General features: G+C 39.0%; 1 long non-coding RNA gene across 1 annotated transcript in view; it reads left to right on the top strand.

Moving 5' to 3' along the window:
- The window catches only part of LOC103662976, a 125,942-nt gene extending 101,320 nt beyond the window's left edge, over window positions 1-24,622 (top strand). Inside the window, exon 3 of the long non-coding RNA XR_005834125.1 lies at window positions 24,430-24,622. This is a non-coding gene — a long non-coding RNA (uncharacterized LOC103662976). The remainder of the gene's footprint in view (window positions 1-24,429) is intronic.
- Window positions 24,623-25,184: the final 562 nt, after the last annotated feature.

Consider the following 25,184-nt stretch of genomic DNA (forward strand, 5'->3'; position numbering starts at 1 on the left):
GGGGGTTTGTTTTTAAATGTACTTGGGAGTGTCTGTTCTTTGAGGTATTTTGCATATACAGACACCACGAGATGTATTTAACAGCTCTCTACAAAAAATTGAGCTGCTCAGATAAAATTAAATTAACATTTAATTGTTTCAGATTTATTATTTATTCATATAACTGGGTTTCTGTCTTGTTCAATGCCATGATTAATATAAAATTTCTTCAAACAAGTCATAAGAATTATCTTCAGAATAAATAAAATGCTATTGGATCTTAATTTCCTACTTATATAAAAAAGTAAAATATTTGTTTCAACTTTGTCTCAGGCAAAATATGCCTGGAAATACCTAATATCATATTATTTAAATGTTGCTTACGTGAGGACTTGAGTTCAAGCTAATTTGTGGAGTGAAGGGAAAGAATGAACACAAAATTTGCAACAGACTCCTGCATTTTTGTAATTGGCTGGGGTTTGACTTATTATGTTAATATATATTTTATCCTTTTACTCTAGTTGTGAAATTCTTAAATCATCATTTTTTTAGTTTCTACAACATTGTATTACAAGATTATGGGCAGACCATTTAGTTTAAGGTCTTTTGTTTGTTTGATTCCAGTTAAATGGGTAATGCCATTATTATCTGCTGATTAAGTTATTTTAAAACTATGTGATTGACCAAAGCCAGATAAGAATAACCTAATGGCAACCAATACATATTTGTGGGAATAGGAATATTTTTTAAGTTCGTTGAAATACCATGGAATTTCCTTTCTCTTACAACTCTATGCAAATCTTTTTTTTGGGTTGGTTTGTTTGAATTTATATATACAAACAAATCCACAGAGTGTGCAATATTTCAGTACTCTAAATTCCTTATTTTTCTTTCTCAATTTTTGTTTTCTACGGAGAAGCCCTGTCCATGTACCCCATAAAGAGCTGCAGTATCTTAACTATTCCAGCCCCAAATCCATTCTTCACTGTCAATCACATCACCTCCCAAGATACTTCACTGCACACAAATCAAGTTTGAGTCAAGCCTACTTCTAATCAATAGATCCTTATAGATTGTTTTAGTATACCTAAATCACTTCCCAGAAAATATCTCGCCATCTCATTTCTAATGGGAAAACATTAGATGAGATTTCAATCTGGGCCACTACAGAAGAAAGGCTAATGTACTCTTCTGGTCCATCAGGGGCCAAAACTCCATGTAGTTCTTACATGAAATGGGAAAAATGTTTTCTCTCAAGTCAAAGACACACACAGCACGGGAACATTTTAACGGGGGGCAGTGTCGCATGAGGGAAAACGGCTGAAGGAAGTGCACGCTGCTAGATTGTTTTCACACTGTAGATAGTTTATGCATTGCCTTGAAATCTCTGCAGTGTGGTCAGGCAAGCGAGTTCTAAAAACACAAGTGCTCTGAAGCAAAAAACGCCTGGAAATCTTTTTTTTTCCTCTTTAGTAAACAACAGCGAATGTGGCTACTAATGGTACTTTGACCACGGTAAAAACACAGTCCATTTATTATCTATATTCCAGAGATATTTATTGCTCTAATAAGACAGTTAAATAGTATGCTAGGCAGCTGTTCTTAACAATCTGTCCTGTTCTGTAGCTAAGGGAAGTACTGACAAAATTTGTATTTATATGTTGTACTTTCCAGTTAACAAAAATGATCTCGTACAGATCATCTTACTTAATCTTCGTAGTAGCGCTGTGAGAATTAGTATGTCCTTGAACCACAGTCCGGAAACTGAGGCTCTGATGGGTAAGGGAGTTGCCTGTGTTCAAACAGCTGGCATATTAGAGAGGTATCTTTAAACATGGACAGAAGATTCCAGAAGCTGCCTTCTTTTCATTATAATATACAAAAAAATGGTTACTTACACTTACTATTTTATTTTTCTTATATTTTAAATGAATATTTAGTTCTGGAAAAATAAAAGAATTTTGGTCTATGTGACTCCTAGGCAGACCTATATATTGTTTCTCAGGCTGCGCTGGAGGCTGATATGCTGTAATCTGCATAACATTAAACTCTGTGAGTTAGGATGGAGGCTACTGAAGGACATTCGCTTCAGGAGTTTTGCTACAGCTAGACATAGACCAGAGTCAACTGAGACTTTGGTCTTCAGTATCCTCCGAAAACACTTTCTTGGCTATGGTGGGCCACTTCAAAGATGACCCCTAGTGTTGCCCTTCCCCTAGTATTCATGTAAAATCTCCTCCTCTGGAGAAGGAGGAGAGACCTAGTGACTTGCTTCTGATGAATAAAATATGATAAATGAGATGGTGCGTCACTTGTGAGACAAGTTGACAAGAAGACTGACTTCTGTCTTACCCACCCTCTGTTGCTTTTCTGCTTGCTCATCCTGTTGGAGGCCAGCTGCCATTCTCCAAACTGCCCTACGGCGAGGCCTATGTGGTAAGGACCTGAGGGGGGGCTCCAGCCAATGAATGGCTCATGAGATACTGAGACCTTGAGTCCAACAACACATGAGGATCTGAATCTTGTCACCACCCATCTGAGTGAGCCTCTAATCTGACCTTGAGGTGACTGCAGCTCTGGTGATCACTTTGACTGTGGGCTTGAGAGGACCTGATCCAAAAGATCCAGTTAAGCTAAGACCCAATTCCCTGCCCACAGGAACTGAGATGAAGTATTTGTTGCCTTCAACTGCTAGGTTTTGAAAGTAATTGGTTACACAGCAATATATAACAAATATATTGACTAACAGAATTCCTTTTCCTACCTTTATGTACACAATGCCCATCCCACTATCCAGAATTAATTTTGGAAACTGATTTGATGTCAGTCACTATGAAAACTGCATAGTGGATAAAATCATTGCTTTGAGATTAGAAACATCTGGGCTGTGTCTGGATTTGCCATTTACTACTCTAAGACACTGGAGGAGTTATTTAATATCTCTGGTCCTTCCTTTCCTCATTTGTAAAACTATCTATACTACTTCATAGGTGCTTTTTAAAGCTAGATCATGAAAACAAAACAAAAACGTTTAGCATTTAATAGGCACCCAGAAAGTATTAGCTATTTTTATAATAATTATTCCTTAATTTAAATTTAGAGATATTAACTACATCTATACCCATTTGGCCTTAAATTCCTAACATTCTTATTCCTATGGAAAGGATCAATCAATAGCATTTTGTATAAGCCATTCCTTTGGATAGGAGGAACATAGGTAATAAAAAAACTCCCACTAAAAACATAAATACTAATGTCCTAAACACCAGGAGGATGTCAAGGAATAATAATAAAGCCATTCTAAAATATTTTGCAAGACACAAAAATAATGTAAGTGCATGATAATAACTGGCATGTAATGTCTTAAAATAGAAGCCAAGCGACAATGATTTTCATAAGATGCTTCTCAAATCCTATGGGTGACATGAACCCGTTTCCTCTGTCACATTTCTGAAGAGATAATTGCAGGAAATACTGTAAACAGCTTAACATTCACAGGTCATATTGAGAAATGTTTATAGATATTGACAGCTAAATACAACATATCACAGCATCCTGCACAGTGTGGCATCTACCTAACAATGAACTTCCACAAATCAAAGTCAAGAAGTCAAGCTTTGCTTTGGTAAAAAAGAATATAGAAATATTTGCTGAACGGGTGAATGAATGAAGAAGGAATTAAATGCTTTCCAGAATGATAGGTTTGTATGAAATATTACAGAAATAATATTAATGAAAAAATTTATTTTTCTTTCATAATACTTAAGTTTCTAGGCATTAACCCCTTGGATTTAGAAATTAAACAACAATTAACTCAGAATAAGAAAAACAATTCTCTAAACAATCTACTAGATAGGCAATAAATATAAAAATATTTCCTAAGATTCACAGAAATATGGTATTAAATATTTTTTGAAAACTGAAAAACTTGGGACACCTGGTTGGCTCAGTGGGTGGAGCGTGCAACTCTTGATCTTGGGATTGTGAGTTCGAGCCCCACGTTGGGTGCAGAGATTAAAAATAGAATCTAAAAAACAAACAGGGTGCCTGGGTGGCGCAATCAGTTAAACTTCCAACTCTTGGTTTGGGCTCAGGTCATGATCTCAGGGTCGTGAGATTGAGCCCCAACTTGGGCTCCATGCTCAGCATGGAGTCTGCTTGAGATTTTCTTTCCCTCTCCCTCTGCCCCTCCTGCTCATGTTCTCTCCTTCTAAAATAACTAAATAAATATTTTAAAAGCAAACATAAAACTGAAAAACTTATACTGTTTGCAAAAAATTAAAAATGACATTTGCTAAACTCCTAAATAGAAATATCTACTAGGAAATAATAGCAAATTAACAAAGTCTCTATATAAATTATATTTTCCAGCCAACAGTCTGTAATTTAATATTTGGAGTTAAGTGGAAACAAATAAAACTTACTTAGTATGTATTGAGCAAGAGAAAAATTTAATTGTAGATATAGAGAAATGTCCGCATTAGGAAAAAAGGGTTAACTTCGCAATCTTTGTTTGCTAGTTATTTAGTACACTAAACATACACAGTCTGGGTGTAATTATTTCCTAGTCTTTGAATGAAAATATGTGTGGGTGGAGTGGATATATATACACACACTTGAGAATGTATATACAGAACAAAGTTACTGGTGTTTCTTATTGAATTACCTTTCTTACCTACCTAAGAGTCTCCAGAGTTTTAAATTACTGTATATCTTATCGAAACACCCCCTCCTAAAAGTTCCCCAGTCTACTCACACTTATCCTATCTTCTATTCACTATTTATGCATTTGTATTTTCTTTACAACCAGAACTACATATTGGTGATTGTGAATGGTGATTAGGTTCCTTGGAAAGCCATTTATGCACTTGTTCTTGTACCAGAAAACTATATATTTTAAAAAATATTTTAGCTTCTTCAAGAAAGATTTGAATCAGGAGTGTTTTTATATAGGTGATGCAAACTGTTGTATTTTGTGGTTTGCCCAGAAAGGCATGAAGTTTGGCTGAATGTAACAAAACAAAGCAAAGCAAAATCTTGCTCTTCTAGGCTCTGTATGGTCTTTGTTCATTTTAGAACTAGGCCAGGATACAGAATGTTAATTGTTTCATGGAAATTCTATAACCCAAGTAATATCGGTGCAAAATGAAAATTCTTATTGGATTTAAACAGAAAGAAAAAGCAATGACAAGAGGGAAAAGGGATTTTAAAAAATGGGAAACCTGCAACTAATATTTATTTAACACCTATTATGAGTCAGGTACTGTGCCAGGTCCTTGAATTATATCAGTGAATAAAATCAACAAGAAACTCCACCCTCCTTAGGCTTACATTCCCATGGGGGAGGGTGAAGGGAGGGACACAGTAAATAATAAACATAACAAATAAACTATATAATGTGTTAGAAGGTGATATGTGCCAAAGATAAAAGAGAAAGTAGAGCCAGGGAAGGGAAGTGTGCATGGAGGCAAGGTGAGGGTGAGTGTGACCCAGCTGGTATTATAAAGGAGGCTGAAAAAGTGACATTTGAGCAAAGACTTGAAGAAAGAAGGAAATTATCCCAACAAATACCTGAAGAAAATGCATCTGAAGCAGAGAGAAGAACTTCAAAGGAAGCCCTAAGGCAGGGGTGTGTGTGATACATTCAAGGAGCAGCAAGAAGGTGAATGTGGCTGGAACAGAGATAGGAAAGAGGGGGAGAAGGGAGATAGGTTGGTGGGTAATGTGTCTGGGGGACAGGGTGCTGGTCTATATCTTGAGGGACTTGTAAGCCATTGTGACGACGGACTTTGACATCTGATCGACCAATTTTTTGTCCTTGCCTCTTTTTCCTCTGCCGCCTCCTCCTTCACCAAGGTCGCCTTCATTGCCAAGGCATTTATTTGCTGAACACCTGTCTTCATTTGAACGATAATAAGATTCTAAAGTTCTAGGAGTGGGGGCGCCTGGGTGGCTCAGTCGTTAAGCGTCTGCCTTCTGCTCAGGTCGTGATCCCAGCGTTCTGGGATAGAGCCCCGCATCAGGCTCCTCCCTTGGCGCCTGCTTCTTCTTCTCCCACTCCCCCTGCTTGTGTTCCCTCTCTCGCTGGCTGTCTCTCTCTCTCTCTCAAATAAATAAATAAAATCTTAAAAACGAAAATAAAGTTCTAGGAGTGTATTTCCACATTTTCTTCTTCTCATCGTTTCTGTTCAATCCAAAAATATGTGTTTCATTCCTAATGTGTGCAAAACTGTGTCAGGCACATTTAAAAAAATAGAGACTGTATTCTATCAATTCTGACTATAGAATATGGTCCTCTGGTCCACTATTGAGCCTGACACAATACTAAGCGTTTTATATGTGTTAGCTCACTCAGTCCTCCCCGCAACCATAATATGGATGCTACTATTTTTTTCATTTTAAAGATGAGAAAAATGAAGCATGGGCAGATGTAATAACCCATCCAAGATATGCAGACAGAGAGCTATAGAACTAAAACTTCTTAGAACTAAAAGTTCTCAGGTGTTTTTGACTCCACGGTTTGGGACCTTGACCATTCACAAGACTGCCTTTTATTGTTACAATCCTTTACAATACTCATACTCTTTGAAATGTTTTCTTTATCCACTTGTTCATTCACCAAGTATTTATTACCATTCTACTGTCTTCTCAGTGCTGTTAGGCATTGCAGAGACAGGGCAGCTGCGGGCCTCTATGGTATCTTCGTGTGAATTAGAAAAACTTGTCTATTCTTGAAGACACTTTACTTTCTTCTGGCGGAAAATTACTGTAATATTCGGATCTTTGAAGAGCAAGGTATCTAACTGCCATTGATGGAAAATGGTCATAATAAATACACAAATTTATTCGTAGGTGCAAAGGTAGAATATATATGAAAGCCAAGATGATTAAACGTGTTTATGATGTAAATGGTATACCTTAGAGGTGACGCCCTTGTGAAGTGCACAACCTGAAGTGCTGTACACGACACGGCCGCCGCAGGAGCCAAATAAAAGAAAATAAAATTTCATCCCCAGAGATGAAAGACAGAACACTCATAGTAGGTCAGAAAACTCATTTCTTTTCTATAAGACCTTTTGGGGCTTTACTGATAGACTTTCAAAATCTTCCATATGAACTCAAATAACTCAGCAATGTTGAAAATTATTATTTGAACGGTAATAAGACACTAAAGTTTTAGGGAGTGTGTTCTTGTCGTTCTTTGAGGATCATCTCTTATTTTATCAATTCTATTCAGTTAAAAAACACGTGTTGAATTCTGAACAAGTGTGGAAAATTGTGTGGTAGGCATATTTTTAAAAGATTTTATTTATTTATTTATTTAAGAGAGAGAGAGACAGCGCAAGAGCAAGGGGGAAGGGCAGAGGGAGAAGCAGCCTCCCCACTCAGCAGGGGGCCTGTTGCAGGACTCGATCCCAGGACCCTGGGATCATGACCTGAGCCTAAGGCAGATGCGTAATCAACTGAGCTACCCAGGGGCCCTGGTAGACATATTTTTAAAAATATGGGCCATAGCCTGTTGGGCACAGACCATATACTGTGACGCACTAGAGCACCATTGAACTATACATGATACTAACTTTTTATAGTATTTATATCCATCACAACTGACATTAATCAGTTACCTACTTAGAAGAGGATTTTCTCTCATCAAGATCAGAGCATACCTATGCCATTACTTTTATATTAATTAGCACTTATCCTCAAAAGATTTTAAAGTATGACTGGTTATTAATTGCCTCTTCACAAATAATAAAAAAGGAGATTTGGGGAGGCTAATAGGAGGGCCAGGTTGAGTCAGGAATTTCTCACTCCAAAGCCCACCATGCCAGGCTGCCTCTCAGCAACGGTGGGAGGATGACCTACTCCCAGGCCCCTTGCAGGTTGATAGAAAAATCAGAGATGAAGATCACAAAAGTAAGAGGGCATACAGCCAGAATGATGGACTAGTGAGGATCCTACCTGTGCCAGAATCCAGCTTGCTTACGCCTACCCAGGCCACGCGCAACTCCTATTGTGTAGCAGCCAATTCAAATGACTAAGCTCTGAACTATAATTTCAAACGCACAAAATAGTCCCAGAATTGGCTGCAAGATTCATTAGATCCCTATCCTTTTCCATGTGTATTGCGTCTAAGCTTAGATACTGTGCTTCTGAAAGGGTATTTTGAAGATATCAGGGGGTATGAAATGAGAAAAACAAACACACAACAAAAGTTAACTGGGTGCCAGATAGTATCATGAGCACTTTGTTACATTCGCATTGAAGCAGCGAGAATCAGGTTTTGAGGTTCTTTTTTGTTTTTGGTTTTGGGTTTTTTTTTTGTTTGTTTGTTTTTGTTTTTGTTTTTTTGTTTTTTGGTGTTTTCCTAAGAACAAACGTTAAGAGCTTAGACCCAAGTTGGAAATACAGATGGAGCTGCAAGTTTGGGTAAAGGAATGAATATAGAAGAATTGTTGTACCTCCAAGTCTCCCATGTAGCAACGTGGCCCCGAAGGCATTGTCAACAAACCAGTGGATGAGACATTTCAGCCACAGGAATAAGCGAAAACATGCTTACGAAAGCTGTTATGGCTTCATATAATTCCTTCATTCACATGGCCATTTATTTTTTACTTCTCCATATAGTCTCTAAATGACTAGTTTGAGAAATAATCTTTTCAGGATATCATTACAAAGAAAGTAAGACTTTCTCTAAGCTGATAAAAATCATTTTTATAATTTTTACTTAGTGTCTCTTCTTCTTCTTATAAAAAAAAAATGTGTGTCTGTGCTCTGTTTTCCCTACCCTGTTGTAAGCCCCTCAAGAACAGGAGCTAAGTTTTATACCTCTTTGAGATTTTTAGTGTTTACCTTTTCACTTGGCACATGGAAGACTTCATTCATTTACTAACTGATGATTTTTTGAGCACCTACTATGTGTCAGGCAATGGACTGGGTGAGGAAGTACAGTGGTAAATAAGATACAGTTTTTGCCCAAACGGTCACTGTTACGGAGAGGCCAGATGATAAATAAATATATTTCATTAGGTACAAATACAGTCTAGGGCAAATAGGAGTGCTCACCAGAATAAAGGGGTACTGAACTCAATCTAAGTTGATCAGGGAGAACTTCACAGAGAAGATGACAAACATTCTAAATCATAAAGAAAGTAATAGTTAAGAGGGGAAAGGGCAGGACAGGTGAAGTTTACTACAGGAGCCAAGGCCTTGAACCCAGCAGCAAGAGCTCAGTCTGTTCTGGGAACTTTCAATATCTCATTCTGGTTAAAATGGTGAGATCTTGCCTGGTGAGAGTGGAGTGGCAAGCAGGAGACAGCTCATGAAGGGAATTCCCTCAATATTTCTTTCTGATGTTCCTGAGGCCATTGGTAGGGGACACGATTACAGCTGGAATCCCTACAGGTGTGCCTAAAAAGCAGGTGTCTACACAGGCCAGTCATCATGACAAACACCAAGGGCCTCTCACAGAGGACAAAACAAAAGGCGTTCTCATTACCAGTTGAGTCAGAGAGTGGTGTCAAATGGGTGAAGAATCCAGGTGCCATGTCTTTCGTAACCTGTGTGCTATAATTGTCAGAGTATTAGAAGAAAGGTGGAATCTGCTCAGTAGACGAATATTCTTCAGACTCGTTTGGAGATCACCTCTGCCACCTTTAGATAAATGTAATCTGAATCTTATAAACTCCCTCTCCATACAGAAGCAAAATAGCTTTAGTTCTATTTGCATTTTGCGAATTAAGCATCATCTCAAGGTATCTACCCTGTTGCGAGTAGCTTTTGCTTTTCTGAACCTTTCCTGGCTCTGAAAGCATTTCTCCAGTACGAGCTAGGTACTGAACTTTGAAGAAGAGTCCACTGTAATAACAGTAAAGTTTAATGATGCATAACTTTGAGAGACTGACAAATTTCCAGCCAAAGTATTGATTCTTACAGAATTTATGAAGCACATGCTGTATTCTGTGTCATTATGGTCCATTTTTGGCTGAAAGAATCATGTAAAATAGATTTTTAAATGAGTGGTAATAGGCAGACATAAAGAAGGTATTGATGTGTGTCATGAAGGGTGAAATAGCATGCCAGATTAAAGCATATAACAAATCAAAAACAACAGTACCCTCCACTACTACAAATATAAATTTGCTTTTCCTTTTAATCACCCCTTCTATGTACCACTTTGCACATTGACAACTTCCTTTCCTATAAAACCCTTCTGAAGAGCATTAAAAATGTGTAAAATTTTTGCATAGTTGCGTATATTGCTTTGGGGGATTCTAAGAGTTCAGAAACTGGTTGCTTAAATTTGGCAAAGTAATTGCTCTTATATGTAAATACTGCCCTTTGTAAATAATGCTAAAAGCTTATACTCTAATCTTTATTACATGCATATAAATGGAATATTTAGTGGATCAATATTTAAATATCTTTGTCAATTTAACAATTTCAAAATAATACTGGAAAATTTTATTTGTTTTTCAGAAGCATAAAAGTTTATTCTTCCTTTGTAACTCCCAGCTAAGCTCTTTTTTGTCCTCAAAAGAACTCACGGACGACACCCCTACATCCAGCTTGTTTTGAAAAAGTATGAAATGTATTCTCTTGGTCCTCTGCTGCCTGTTTTTGCCCTGTTCATCTTAATGTCTGTTATGAATTAGTTTCTCAAGAAACAATTGAAATGTAAGTCTTTTTCCCCCGCTACATTTTGCTTTGACACGCTGGGGGAAAAAAGTGGCTTTCACAAAGAGTAATTTAAACTTTGATTTTACGCTTCACTTTGGAATACATGTTTATTAAATGCATATCTCACCGACAGAATAATCAATACAGATTGTGTAGTACATTAGGAGGAAACCATGTCTGAGATTATTAGAAAAATTAAGTGCTTTTAGTTTTGCTTACTTGAGCAATATGTGAAAATTAACAGTTTAAACCCTTTCAGGCATCTGACCATACTTAGCCTTAGTCAGAACTCCTGTTACTGTGGCTGAGCTTTCTGTCTTGTTTTTTCCCTCCATATTCCTCCCTCCCCAGCCCTCCCCTCTCTGCCCTCCCTGCCCTCCCTGCCTTCCTTCCCCTAACTCCCCTGCCCTCCCCTCCTCTCCCGTCCTCCCTTCCCCACCCTTCCCTACCCTTCCCCTGGCGTTCTCTCTTCTCTTTCCTTCTCTTTTCCTGTCTTCCTCTTAGCACAGCTGCATTTACTCTCTCTGGTTAGCACTTACCTGGTGAACATCAAATTTACCTGGTGAACATCAAATTACTGAAATTCTATTTTTAAAGACTAACATTTATATAGAAATACCCACATTGAGATGGGACACAGAAAGAACATTGAGGGAGTGGCTATGGCTTTCTCTGAAAAGTGGTGCTGTTTCCATCACAATCCAGAAACCTTGTTAGAGTCAGAAAGAGAGGTCGTGCAGGTCTAACTGTGCTGGGGACCGGTGGATCCCAGTCACAAGTCTGTCTCCCCCACATCCAGAAACCCCAGGAGAATAAGCTAAATCCTTTTTTGAACAGCTGCTTTTCAACAATTCAGAAGTTTATCAGCCTAATAAAAAAGTAACTGGGCAGTAAGCAAAAGGCTGAAAGTCTCAATAGGCTCTTCTCGGGCCTCGTGGAGCCTGAAGGACCCTTCAAGGTCTTAGTCAACCGTGCACAGAGGAGATTGAATGAGCACCCTCATCCGTACCACAACCAAGCGCTGGGAGACCCAGAGACGGGTCAGTCTTTACAGAAACATCTTTCCCAGGCCACAAGCAAGTAAATGCAAGTAAAATCAGCCAAGTCCTGGATGGAGGATTAGAACAAAAGCTCAGGGCACAGGAAAGTGAGTCCTTCGCTCCAGGACCGTATCCCACAGCAAAGCCCATTGAAAAACTGCATTTAACCTGAGGCGTTTCAATTCATGATGTCTACGTTCCTAGGTTTTTCAGCTGGACAGTTTTTTTGTTTTTAAGAACAATTTCTAGTTTAATGGGTAGATGTGCTAGAACTAAAATTTTAGAAAGCTATAAATTTTGGAAGCACTTTTTAAAAATGTAGCCGCACTCAAAGCTATTTGAGACACAGAGGTTGTTATTCATCTTTCATCTTTGGATCTTAATTTCCTTTTTTTTCCCCCCCAAATCCCAGCATTTGTGAGACACTCTAGGCAGACTGTAGACATACAATGTGTCCGTAAGTGTACATGATCGTAGCATTTGGTTGTGACAAACTAGTTTTACTAAAATGCAAGATTTAATAGATGAAATGAGGAACTATGTCAATGTAATAGCATATTAGATTTTGCAGATGAGCTATTCCTAAGGCAACATGAATTGTTTTGCTTTTATATTTCCACAGTTCATTCATTTGACAACTAACATTCAGCATCCATCTTTGATCTTGAAGGACTAGTACAATCAAAGGACAATCAGTCCTTACATTTGGGAATGTAGAACGGCCCTGGCAGAGTCCGTGGCTGGAGAATATGCAGACCCACCCAAGCCCTGATGTCAGGGCTAGCCTTAGGTAGGCTTGGAAGGCGGTCAAACTTGTCTTCAGGCCTTTCAACATTGCTGTCTGCTGCATTTCCCACCAAGCATCAGGGATCCCCAAATTCTGATCACTAGTCATGGAGGATTTGGTATGTGCCATACATTTACATGTATCGTTTCTGATCCTTACATGAACTTGCAGGATCAGTATTATTTCCATTTCACAAATGTGAAAATGAGGCTCATTAAGTCTTAACCGCTTCCAAGGGGCAGAGCTGGATTTCGCCCAGGTCTGACTTCAAAGCCCCTCCTTAAGCTCATGACATCATCATGTCTCATCCCGAGACCTGAGACTTCCAGGTGGAGTTCACACCCAAACTTGTTCTTCCTGTTTTGGCTCCTGGTTCCCTTTGGCTTTGGGGCTATGGGGCTTTGGTATACAGACAGTAATGAATTTTTCTGGCGGGGTGTTGGGGGGAGGGTGGGAAATGGAAAGCATACACGGTTCTACTTCTATGAACTTCTGTTACTAGAATTCTGTTTCATTTCTGACAGGGACCTTAGGAAACGATACCTTTACCCAGAGGACTTGTAACAGGATAAATTTAAAGCAGCATGGCATATTGTTGATCACACAGACGACATGACTGCCAATTTAGCGTACTGTTAAGATTAGCCATTTGTGTTGGCTCGATGATGTTGTGAAAACTCCTGTTAGCTTCTTGGAACTACAAAACATGTGATGAGAAATTTTCCTTATTTTGCTTTGTAACTATCTGCCATTTGATTTTCACTTTAAAACATAAACTGACATCTCTCGGGTTTGTAACAGAATTTTCCCATTGTGAGTAAGTCCCCCGAAACACACTTGGTTGGCAGAACAGCCCAATGAGCTGTTAAAAATCACCAGAAATCAATATTTCCATTAAAGACTCCTCTCTGGGGGCGCCTGGGTGGCACAGCAGTTAAGCATCTGCCTTCGGCTCAGGGCGTGATCCCGGCGTTATGGGATCGAGCCCCACATCAGGCTACTCCGCTATAAGCCTGCTTCTTCCTCTCCCACTCCCCCTGCTTGTGTTCCCCGCTGGCTGTCTCTATCTCTGTCGAATAAATAAATAAAATCTTTTTTTTTTTAAAAAAAGAAGACTCCTCTCTGAAATTTACTGTGTGACTTTGGGCAAGCCACTTAACCTCCCTAAACCTTCAAATATAAAATGGTCATCATGAGGATCAAGCGAGATAATTTCTACATAAAAGGGCTTTACAAATTGTTAAGTATTATACAAACGTTAAGGGCATTTCTGGGCATCATTCTTAATCTGATTCATTCCTTCCTGAGAAGCAATCCTGTAATATAAAGGCCTTGACTTGAGTCTTCTATCTGTGATATCCTTTTGACCCTACCCTATAAAGGAAGAACCAAGACGCCTAGAATTCTGTCTGTAATTTACCACAGCTCTGCCAATAATCATATGTCATGAGCGCTGAACATTTTCTCCTTGGATTTCCTAATCCTGATTAAATGGTAAATCCTGAAGTTATGAGGTAGCAAAGCCTCATTTATCAAACCCTTAGGAAGAAGCTTCTCTTTTTGGAATTTTTTCCTTCCCCTATCAGTTAGCAGTTTATCTTTTATAATCACGGATTGCTGTCCAGGCAGTCTACTTGAGATAGAAGGCAGGGAGTAACAGACCATATGAGGACTGATAAATGAAGATATCCCTCTGTTCCTTTCTTCTCATATGCCTCCTTACAGTTGGGGTGACAGGTACCTCTCCTGCCCAGTCATGGTTCTTTTTCTAAAAGTACCTTAGTGCCCCCTGCAGGTTATATGAGTTTCTCTTCCCACAATCTTGTTTATACTTTTTGGGTTTTTTAACCCTCTCCTGATACAGACTAGTGCTAGGTTTTTCTCCATTTGCTGGAATCCAGGAGGATGGTAATTTCTAGTATTCTCCGAAATATTGAGAAAAACAACTCAGCAGTGGTGATTTTGATCTCATGTGCCACATGAGGGTATTAATGGATCCTGAATTTTTGGCCTCACATTGGTCGCTATGAGACCATTACAGGTGCAAAGCTATGGGTGATATTTACAGATGGGAAATCTGAGGTCCAAAAGGCCAAGTAACTCTGCAGGGCTTCCAAAACTAACGTGCAGTGGTTGCAGGGCCAGAACTCAGGTCTTCCAGGGTTTATTCAAGTACCCTTTACCGTGTTTTGAATAGCTTCTTTTCCCTATTTTCAAAAGTATCTGTTTATATCTCAAAAACCTAACCCTGAGAGCTACTTATGTCATCCCTGGCTTCAGTAGATTACCGATGGATTAGAGCTTCCAGCCTGCCGAAAGGATGTGCTTGGCAATACTAATCCAATTTGTAACCACATCCTGGTGCTATTGCAAATGTCTCAGAGGTCAAAGGTATAATTTAGTGAGAACTAGAAAGTGCAATAAACATGGGGGAAGGCTCATTTCTTGATTTACTTGGAAGCTGCCTAAAGCAAAGTACTCCAGCACACAACCTTTTAATGATCCTCCTGCTGAAAAAGGCAGAAATCTATTGACTTTTTCTAGGTTTTATGATCTTGAAATTCTTGAACATTTTCTGAACCTTCTGTTTCCTGAAATATCACTCATTCATCCCCAAGGTCTTCATGGCAACCTCAATGCTGTGTTTGTCTTGCTTATTCTAAGTGCAGAAAGTCCGTGGACTCGAACTATTTATCATCTATGAATTTGGAACTCAGGAAAGCCTTTCTCTTTTGAAGCCATGTTGAGATTTTGAATACAATATTGAAGGAACGAATGCTATGTTTTATCTAAATCCTTAGAAGAAAAATTAAAATTTGGGGGTATGATAGTTAAGTCCTGTAGATCAAAGTGAAGGGTGAAAATATCTAGGTGTAAGTTCTGAAGGCCAAATGGAAGAAGACTTTGTGAAAATGGTAAATGTTTAAAGCACAAATCTATGTTTGTTCAGCTTCTGGATTTCCTCTTACTAAGTAGTTTTAAAGCTACTTAACAGTATTTAATTGATATTTTACTCACTATTTTACTTGCTTTAAGACTTTCATACTCAAGCTCTCCCAATTACAACATGTACACAAAAAATTACCTTAGCCTATTTCTAAATGGCTAAATAGTTTGATGTAATTTCTATTAGAATTCGGTCATATTGATACTGCAGCTGCTGGAGCAGCATTTTTCAAGTGTCAATTCCAAGTCGTTAGTAGCTTGTAGAATCGATTTTGTTGGTTGTGCCCAGCACTAAAAAGAAGGACAGAAAGTGAGAAAGAAAGAGCAAGACAAAGAAATACAATTGCACGGAACATAGGAAAAGAGTGGTTGATAAGTATTGCTGTGTGAAACTCTGCTTTGGTTATGTGTGTATTTTGATTGTGACATAAATTGTATTTGTTACTGGAGTTGTAGTCAAACCGAGAGGCACTATTCTAGACCACAGTGGATAAGGGCAAGAGCTCCTTACCAGCTGTGTGTATCGTTCTGTGCCTTGGTTTTCTTCTCTGAAGATATGTGTAATAAGACTGACAGAACAGGGTTGTTGTAAGAGTTAACTAGGAACTAAAATAATGTTGGTACGCAGTATCTGACATAGTGAAAAACAAATATTGTTGTTGTTTTACTAAGATTTATATTTGAAATTATATTTGAATCACTGGAAATAATAAATCAAAGTACTTACACTTCTCCCTTACTTCAAGATCCCTTACAAACTTCTACCTACTGAGCATATAGCCCCAGGAAAGAAGCTGGGCTCTCCCAAGTTAGAACAAAGGAGCCATTGATCAGTTTTAGATCTCATAAACTGACTCTTCTGAAACAACAGTCCTGAAATTTGGGTTATAAGAAAGAAAAGGATTTTCTAAATTGCTTCGTCTCTTCCTTAACAGATTGGGAAGCTGGCCAGACAAACAATAGTAGAGAGTCTTAACGGAGAGGGGGACAGGGTAAGTTAGGAACAAGGTGGGCCATGCCTGGCTTCTCAGGTACCACAGAATTTTGGGTAAAAGAAGGCAAAGAGGTAGGAAAGCATGGCTTCAATTTTTCTTCTCTTCACAAATTCCTGGAGATGAGAGTTCAGTGGGAGAGGAGAAGTATAGAGAGGTTGAGGGGAATGAAGAGGAGAAAACGGCTGCTGCTCTCCAAGAGGCTATGGGAAGCGATCGCCTACAGGCTTCTGCTTAAACTTGGGGGGCTGTTACATCAAATTAAATTCAGTGGCTTAATATGGTTTTGTACAGAAAGGTCTAAGTTTAAGCCTCTTAGAGTCTCCTTCTGCTCCTGTATGGTGTGAAGCTATCCAGAAGTTCCTGAGCATCCTGTGGCATGAACTGGAAGGATCTGGCTGAAAGTAATTGAAGGACCTGCCTGGCAGCTTTGCCGAATGAGGTTGCTGAAGGGGAATGAAGCCATCCACCACAGACTAAGGTCCAACTGGGAGTCACGGTCCTGTGTCAGGGATATACATCGTCAATGAAAGTGGAGACAGGGCCCAGTCTCCACGAGGAAATGGCGCCCCGTAGCATTGTCAGAGTTAAGTGAACAAAATATGACCGAAAAGCAGTTTTTAGCAGTGGGTACATCAGAATGCCCAGGGGATGGACAAGTCACTCCTGAGGTACTACCAGCTGTAGGAGTAGGCCAAACCTGGAGAACTGAGAGGATACCTCATGCACTCCAGGACTCCTCCTCCCCTAAGATTACGTACACCTCAGTCATCCTACAGATACGCAGGTGGAGAGGGCAAAACTCTGACAAGTGTTTCCCTGACTCATCTAAGCAGAAACTGGGTTACGTAAAGAGATGGGTTGAATTAGCAAGACTGAATTGGCAATTTAACTAAAACAACTTTTCTAAACTACCTGGTGGGTGTAGGATTGTGAAGAAAACCTAATCACTTAAAAAGAAGTAAAGAATCCTCATTTCTCTGCACAGCTGAGCATAGTGAAAATACATTTCTGATTTTTCTGTTTTATCATTATTATTGCATTATATCATTATATCTATGGGGATTGACTTTTTCTAAGTCTTTATTTGCTCGAGTCTCTGTGTCATGGAGTATTTTGAGTAACAGCTTCTTTGATACAAATTAACAACTAATTTAGATGTCTGTCTCTACCCAAAACTGGAACTACAGAACCAACCCCAAATGAATATTGAAGAAGGAAAAAAGGGGAAAGCCAGTCTTTGGGTTTTCATGTAAAATGCTGCCCAGCCCCAGAGGAATCCACAGTAAGGGACAGTAAAATAATGGTAAATTTTTTAAGTTTGCAGAGGACCTTCCTGCTTTGAGAGTCGATTGAAATTCAGCTCTAATTTTTTGTCTTACATTTTAAAGTTAATCTCTTCCCCACAATTGTAGGGGAAAGATGGTAGTGAGGTGGAGGGGATATAAATTGTTAAAATGAAATAGGAAAAGAAACAGTAAAAAGGACCTTCTATGGTCAGGACACTGATCTGTCCAGAGCTATTCGTCACCCCCCGCCCCACACACAACCGGCAGGATCCATGGCTGTCCAGACATGTTGACAAGCAGGGAGAGCAGAGGGCCACCGACACCCAAGGCCGACAGACCATCGGGCAGGTCAGGGCCAGGCCAGCATGTGTCCTTGCTTTTCATACCATTGGAGGCAAGATGAAATAGCGGAAAGAAGTAGAGTTTATTGATAATGTGCACGTGGGACTTCTCCCTTCAGTCAGATAAAATGGGCTGCAGTGCTTAGAAGCACTGTCTCCTAGCTGTGTGAACTTAGACAAATTGTGGAATCTTCCTAACTTTAGCCTCCTGAAAAATGGGGAAAAGAACTGAAGCTTCTCATGAGGCTGTTGTAAGTGATAGTGACAATTTGTGAAGAGCATGCACCGCACTATCTGGAACTGAGAATGGGTTCATCAGCTGGTCTTATTCATTTATCCTTTGGGGGCAGCTTTAGGCTTGAACCTGAATACCTACATGAAATTCTATAAAATACTTCAGTTTTTTGAACTAAATTCCCCTTGTTTGTAAAGTGGGACTAACTCACATCACGTGAGAGTATTTAGAGATTATGATAAGAAATAAATGTCAAGCTCTTCACTTTCCCCTTTCTTCCCTTGACCTGTGTCTTCTGTCAGTGTGGGTAAGAACTCCAGAAGACCTTGGAAGAGACACAACAGGGATGTCTTGGAGCCTGTTTCTTTGTTACATATCCAGACCCTCTTGGATAACTAGCGGGTCTGGGATGGGAGTAGGTGGCCTCAGAGAAAGCAGATGTGAAACTGATGGAAAGAACCTCACAAGAAGAGAAACCAAGAGTTAGCGCAGAATTAGAAATGAGAATCATGCTGACCTCCAGACCGTTTATTACATCACTGTCAGAGATCTCTTTCCACAAGTTCTGATGTTTCTAAAAATTCTCTGGATAGTGGCTCTCTGTTGCTTCCCACAGAAAGTCTAATTGCCTCGAAGACCACCTATGCTAAGGTTCCGGCCTCCTCTTCAGGATTATTGCCAGCTGTCCCCCTCCATGTGCCTTTCCTAGTAGGGAAGGAGGGACGGAAATTAATGAGGAAGTTATTATTGAAATAGAGTTGGAAGGCCTTCGCAACTTGGCAAAAATTAATTTCAGGTGGAGGAAGGGGAGTGATAAAATTAGAGGAAAAAAAGTCATGAATGACATTAAGCTGTTTCTTTCTTACCAGATATTAAATTAACTCTGGCAGCAATGAGTTCAGAACAATGCAAGTGTCCCCTGATTTATATTTCCTAGATTCTAAGACATAACTGACTGTAACATACATCATAAATTCTCTAACAGGAAAAAAAAGAAAACATATCATTTATACGACACATCTTGATTTTAAATCATATGGGAAATAAAATTCTTTATTCCCTCTTCATTCAACAAATATTTACTGAGAACCTAGTATATGCTAGTCCTTATTCTAGGAACTAAAAGTAAAATAGAAGTAAAAATTCCTGTCAAATGGAAGGAGTCAGAAAATAAACATAATAAATTACTTACGTAGATGATAAGTACGATGGGTAAAAGGTAAAGCAGAATAAGGGAAATCAGGATGCCCAAGTGGGTGAGGGCAGACGTTGGTATTTAAATAGGTGAGTGAGAATCAGTCCCACCAAGAAGGTAGCATTTGAGCAAATGACTGGAAGGGAGAGAGCAAACCCAGTGGTCCTTGGGGAGAGACCCGTCCAAGCAGAGAGAGCAAGTAGTGCAAATACATACCAGCTATGGTAACATATGTTCCAGGGTTCTATAATCACATGAACTGCGGAAAGACAGTCCTACCTACTATATCTCCTTTCTTGGAGGTCAAAATGAGCATTAGCACACATTATTAAAGCATTGTGAAACAAAATAAAGGTGTTTTAACTTTATTTAACCCAGCACATCTCAAACTTGTTAACATAAACGGTTGTGATGGACATCTACAAAGATCTCCAAGGACACCAGTTTTCTGTGAGAGAAATGTTGAGTTAGAAAAATATGATTTCTGTAACTGGTATTATTTTCTGAGAGATCTCTACTATGAAATCTGACTAATCCGTTGATATGAATATCTTTCATATTTCTCTTTGAGCTCTGGAGTTGTACCATGTGGTTATTAACTAGGCATCCAAAAGCAATAATGCCGTGATTCCATTTATTGAATTGACAATCAAACTAATAGGCCACTATATTCTTGGATTTTATACCTCTTCCAGGAGTAGAAATGTTATACAAGTGTTATTGACCCTACTATTCTGGAACTGTCTTGCAAATTAGGACCTAAATGTTTAAATTATATCCTTGCCCTTGCACAGGTTTGAAAAGTTGGTTCTAGATGGGAACACCCTTTTATTCATTGCTGAAGCAATACATGCTGGCTGTAAGCATGCCTCGCCTAACAGCAAAAGAATGTTCAGAAGCATGCCCAGATAAATGAAATGACAGGGGGCATTTAAGTAGGCAAAGTGTTGTTACTCAGTTTCAAATGATTCCAGGATATCAGAATTACCATTGCCTACTCCTGCAAAAGGCACTTGGGAATGGTAATGGTCATTAGTGTTAGACCTCTGGCTTCTTTCTCCTTCTCTTATTCCAGTTGTTCCTGACAGACTCCGAGGACGAGAACTGGGATTACTGTGAGGAATGCAAAAAGTCTGGTAGTTTCCCACGCCGTTGGCATGAGGCTATCACAAGAATTTCTCCACTGTCTGTAATTTTTGAACATTTGCCTCAACGAATAATTTAAACAGCAAAAGTAGAGTCCTTCCCATCTAGGACCTTTAAGTCTGAGGCAAGTTGCTCAATTTATTTCAAGATATTGCTTTGAAAGATATTCCTAGTATGGCTCATTGATTATTTTAAACGAGATCATTTGCTACATTTGATCATCTTTGCTTATTTCAATTAAATCAGCTTTTTATAACTTCTAGAAAGCAAATAGTGTATGTTGGCCATCAGTCTCCTATTTAGGCTGAAGTGTTTACGGAAAGTGGATCTTGCAAAGAAGCCGGAGTTCAGGATCTCTGTAGGCAGGGGTGAGTGAGAGCTTGGAATATACTGGTAAAGTCTAAACTGAATGTTCTTTTAAGCTTTCCACCACCTGCTGCAATCTGGGGTCTACCATGTCCAGAACCTGGCCTAAATGAGGAAAAACATGATATGTGGAAATATCAAAATAGTCTCTTGGGACATTGCTCACATTCTGGTTACTGGCACAGGAAAATCAGGCTACAAATATTACAAAAACCAGCAATGACTTAACACAAAAACATTATCTTCAGATTTCTACATATTTTCCCTGTTAACCTAAAGGAATAACCTTTCATAAGGTGTCAGTAGAGGTTCTAGGAGACTCTCAATACAGTTTTTTATATGTTAATTCCCTCCCCAATAAAGTTTAAGTTCTCAGAAGGCAGGAACAATCCGTCATATATCTACATTTCCATGCTGGACATATGGTGGGCCCTCAGAATGTGATTATTTGTTGGTTGACTGTATGTAGTATTAGGTATAATTAAACATTTAAATTATACTTTGTAAAGGTTTTTTTTCTTATTGCCACCTTTCTGTCTTAATTGCTACCATTTCTCCCTGGATTACTAATTTCTCTTTCTCTTTTGTTTCTTTTCCACCAAAAGCAAAAGTGACGTTAAATTGAAAATTGAGGGGTGCCAGGGTGGCTCAGTCAGTTAAGTAACTGTCTTCAGCTCAGGTCATGATCCCAGGGTCCTGGAATCGAGTCCCGCATTGGGCTCCTTGCTCAGCAGGGAGCCTGCTTCTCCCTCTGCCTGCCACTCCCCCTGCTTGTGCTCTCTCTCTCTCTGTCAAATAAATAAATAAATAACATCTTAAAAAAAAAGAGAGAAGAAAAGAAAATTGAGTCACATAATCCCCTTGTTTGAAGCCCTTCAATGTCTCAACCTTTCCTTGGACATAAACTGGAATATATCCACATTTCCTAGGGCCTATCGGTGTTGGTATGATCTGGTCCCTATTTATTTTTCCATTCTTGGGCCACTTTCCCTCTCCCTCCCCTCTCACCAGTCTCTGGCCCCACTGGTCCTTTTTTCCACAGCCCCAACCCCTCCTCCCAGGTCTTACGACCTTACCACAGGTTGTTCTCTCTGCCTGGAATGCTCTCCTTGTCCTCACGGTTTGCATAGCCAGCTCATTCGCTTCTAAAGGTCTCTGTTTGGTCTCTTGTGATGGCCCTATGTAAAGCTGGTCGCCTCTGTTAGTCTCTTGTTTAGATATTTAACCATTTCTTTCATTGCACTTGCTATAAACTACAATTATTTTCTGTCTATCTATCTGTATAAGGGAAGACATTGTGCCAATCTTGCTCACCATTATATCTCCAGTGTGTAATTCAGTGTCTGGCATATGGTAAGTGTTCAATTACAAAGACAGAGTAAGTTTTTTTCATTAAATTCTGTCTCACTCCCAGAAATAAACCCATGCATAAATGGTCAATTAATTTACAACAAGGGAGGCAGAATATACAATGGGGGAAGGACAGTCTCTTCAATAAATGGTGCTGGGAAAACTGGACAGCAACATGCAAAAGAATGAAGCTAGGCCTTATCTTATACCCTGAAAAAAATGGACTCAGTGTGCATTAAAGACTTGAATGTACGTTCTGAAACCATGAAACGCCTAGAAGTAAAACATAGGTGATCAGCTTCTTGATATAGGTCTTGGCGATGATTTTTTGAATTTGATACCAAAAACAAAAAGAACAAAAGCAAAAATAAACAAGTGGGACTGCATTAAACTGAAATACTACTGCATAGCGAAGGAAACTAACCATCAACACAATGAAAAGCCAACCTACTGAGTGGGAGAAAATATCTGCCAAACATGTATCTAATAAGGGTTAATGCCTGAACTATATAAAGAACTCATAAACTCAAAAGCAAAATCCATGCAATCCAATTTTAAAATGGGCAGATCTGAACAGACGTTTTCCCAAACAAGACATACAGATGGCTAACAGGGACATGAAAACATGCTTAACATCATTAATCATCAGGGAAATGCAAATCAAAACCGTGGTGATATATCACCACATACCTGTTAGAATGGCTATTATCAAAAAGACAAGAAATATCAGTGTAATCAGGATGTGAAGACAAGGGAATCCTTTTTGGTGGGAATGTGAATTGGTGCTGCCACTAGAGAAAATAGTGTGGAGGTTCCTCAAAAAATTAAAAATCAAATTACCGTATAATCTGGCAATTCCACTTCTGGGTATTTATCCAAAGAAAATGAAAACACTAACTCAAAAAGATAAATGCATCCCCATGGTCATTGGAGCAGTATTTACAATAGCCAAGATATAGAAGCAACCTAAATGTCTGTTGGTGGATGAATGGATAAAGACGATATGATATGCTCACACCGTGGAATATTATTCAGCCATAAAGAGAATGCAATCTTGCCATTTGTAACAATGTGGATGGACCTCAAGGTTATTATGCTAAATGAAATAAGTCAGACAGAGAAAGACAAATACTGTATGCTCTCTCTTATATGTGGAATCTAAAAAAAAGAATACATGTGGGGGATGGGCAAAATGGGTGAAGAGGAGTGGGAGATACAGGCTTCCAGTTACGGAATAAATAAATCACTGAGATAAAACTTAGGGCATAGGGAACACAGGCAATAATACTATAATAGCATTGCATGGTGACAGATGGCAGCTACGGTCGTGATGAGCGTAGGATAAGGAATAAGTTTGTGGAATCGCTGTGTTGTACACATGAAACTAATGTAACATTGTGTGTCAACTATACTTCAATAAAACAACAGTAGGGACAAAACAAGTCAATAGATAGTTAGAATGGATTCCTGGTTGCCAGAGGCAGGGTGAGAGGTGGGAAAAATGGGGGTAAAAATAAATAAATAAATAAATAAATAAATAAATAAATAAATAAATAAAATTAAAAAAAGATTATTTGGTCACTTTGTGCAGTGTGAATTAAGAAGATCCAAGAGTAGGAGCAGGAAATTGAATAGGAGATTAATGCAATAATACAAAAAAGAGACAGTGGCCATTCCAAGAAGGATTGTAGTTGAGGAGAGAAGAGATTGAGTGTGGGAACAGGTTCAAAAAAACAAAAAATAAGCCCCTTTTGGAGATGAATGGCAACAATCTGGTACAAAGCTGGGATGACATTGAAGGGTATTTGGTAGCTGCTACAGCACGATGCTAACCAATCGAAATGGACTTGGGCAGTGGCCATTAAAAACAAACCCAAACTTCTACTTTCCTAATGTACTTTGTAAAACTGGCATGACTTTTGAAAATACAAATCCATAACCTACAATGAATGGACTGGAAAATTTTTAGGAAAAAAATGTTTTAAGACTGAGTTTAGTCATAAAATGTCCTAAGCATTATAGTACACTCTGGATTTTGGAAATTTGAAATAACCTTTTCAACTCCCCTTTCCTCATTTTGCAGATAGAGAAACAGAACCACAGAAGAGAAATGATCTGCCTGGGATCTGAAAGTTGGTTAGCCGCGCGGCCAGAATTAGAGTGTCTAATTTGAGGTTCATTTCACCATGCCACCTGTCTGGTAGAACAGTGTTTACTAGATGCTTGGAGTTACCAACAATCTATACTTTTAGAATCTCAAAAATTAAAATCCTGAGTTTTGGAGAAAGCAGAAGTTGTCTGTGTGGTTTTGGGGGTTTGCCTTTGAAGACAAGGATTATGCCTTTTTCCTTTATCTTTTCCCATTTCACTGTTGGAATTCAAATGTAATGGCTGGAGCTAGAGCAGCCACGTTGGATCCATGAAATGAAAACCATATATGTTGAGACTGGCAGAGCAAAAAGAGAGCAACATCCTGGATCCCCAAATTATCAATCCATCTTATCAGTCCTGGAATACCTGGGAAAACTTTTCCATGAGAGGGAAATAAACATCTGTCCTGTTTAGGGTTCCTTTCTATAACTAGTACACGATTTGGTATCTGTAAGTGGCATGCTGTCCTAAAAAAAGTCTTGATTGTGCAGGATTGGGTGATGGGTGGTAATGATAATAATGGTTAGAAATTTGATGACCCTTCATTAGACCGCTGCAAAATATTCAGTAAAATTGTTGTCTGTAATATGTGGGAAGTTAGACCAGGTGCCAACACAGCTTGTAGTTTTAGAGCTGTGTGTATGAGTTGTACTGTCCCTTGGAGACATTTTAGAAATTTGTGAAGCT

Source organism: Ursus maritimus, unplaced genomic scaffold, assembly GCF_017311325.1.
Source record: "Ursus maritimus isolate PB19 unplaced genomic scaffold, ASM1731132v1 scaffold_12, whole genome shotgun sequence".
In the NCBI taxonomy this organism is placed as follows: Eukaryota; Metazoa; Chordata; class Mammalia; order Carnivora; family Ursidae; genus Ursus; species Ursus maritimus.